The sequence below is a fragment of the Vigna umbellata genome, chromosome 1 (genome assembly GCF_029865625.1).
Source record: "Vigna umbellata cultivar VRB3 chromosome 1, Vumbellata_1.0, whole genome shotgun sequence".
Lineage (NCBI taxonomy): Eukaryota > Viridiplantae > Streptophyta > Magnoliopsida > Fabales > Fabaceae > Vigna > Vigna umbellata.
Window position 1 is genome coordinate 52277585 of NC_142165.1, and position 1775 is coordinate 52279359.

Below are 1775 nucleotides of genomic sequence, written 5' to 3' on the forward strand. Positions count from 1 at the left end.
TTGTGGCAACAGAAGTTGGCTCCACTGTGAGTCAAATCTGTTACTTCTTCCCTACTCAGTTCCCTAGGTGTAGAAACTACGTACCTATCCTATCATATTCTTGTCCCACCGCCATCACCGCCTATGCCTATTAAAATTTCAAATGGAGGGTTCCCATTGGTTTTGGCTTTTGAGAATGTAAATGGATGCATGTTACATGCAACTATATTCGTGCCCGTTTGACACATGACAACTACTTTTCATTTGGCAACAAAATGTTCAATCTAAAGGTCAGAAATGAGAAGCCATTCGTCATGGCTTGGTGTCCTAATTTTCTACATCTAGACCCACTTCTTTGATGGCTTTTCCCCACCATATATGGTACGTATCAAATGGAAGAAGATTCCACCACTTGCTGCTGCAGGTATCTTTTCTGATGCTTCTGTGGCGTGCCATTGCACTGCCATTCCCATCATTAACATGCATTCTCCCCTCTTCCATGTCTACGTCTCAGTGCTGCACAATTAGGTGGAGCGTCCTTTCTGACTTACCTATTTTAACAATCAACAGATTATGGGGATTACACTGAAAATCTCACACACCAAAAATTTGGAATTTCACAAAACAAAACCAATCAGACCAACTATAAGAGCAAACATCCCATCACATCACAAAGGGTGCGACTTCAGGTTCCTTAAGGTTTACATGTCCAATTTTTATATAAATATGCAGAGAACGACCTGATGTGATTGTTTTTATTAATTTACAAATCATTTCATTTTACAATCGAGAGTGTTAAAAAAATGTGGATGTGAATCTTGGATCTCAAGCTACAAGCCTTCTTAAAAAAATTTCAAGACAACTTGAGTGGAGAGTATACCTGTAAAGGATGTCTGTGTCTAGGTAAAAATATTAATGTTAGATGATGTTGTTGCTTGGGGTCAACTCCATTTATACTTGAGAACCAAGAATGATTGGGATATGCATCATAAAAGAAAGTTATCTCTTTGATGAGATAAAGAACTTGGGGAAGTTATCTTTTCATTATTAATAAATTCATTCAAGTTAGATTCTTTGAAGAATTTTCCACGTAACGATCCATAACACAAAGCATACTTTTGTTTTAACTATTGAGTTGAGATTCATTCAAAGTTTAGTGTGATACAATGTAATAATACACTACCTGTCAGATAATACCAAAATACAAAAGCAATATTTGAATGTAAATTAATATAAGTTTATGTAAAGATACATATACATATGTACATATTATTACTAGGTTCTTGCATTATTATTCTATGACGTATTCATACAACAATAAAAGGTTAAAGTTTTCAAAACTGTGGTTTAATTTTTTTATAATGTAATAATTTACAATTTAATAATATAAAAAAAAATATTATTAGTACTTTCAAGTTGGTTTTCTACGACATAAATTTTGTTGAAGAATATAGCCAACAACTTTTAAAGAAATTTTATCGTAGTTATTTAATTCAAAAATCTGAAGTTTTAGTTAAACAGATTGAATTTAATACTATTCAAACCATCAATTTATTGATTGATAATGGAAATGATGATGATTTGAACAGTTGCATTATCCATTTTAAATTGTAGTATAAATTCATAAGAGTCATAGAAGATTGCTATTTAGGAAAAAAAAATACGTTTAAATAAAACATAAAAGTAGTACAATTTAAACATTTTTTAAGAAAAGAAATAATAATTATCCTAAAAGAAACACTAAATTTTAAACAACACGAGTGAGAAAATACTGAACTCATAAGTCATTTCCTTGT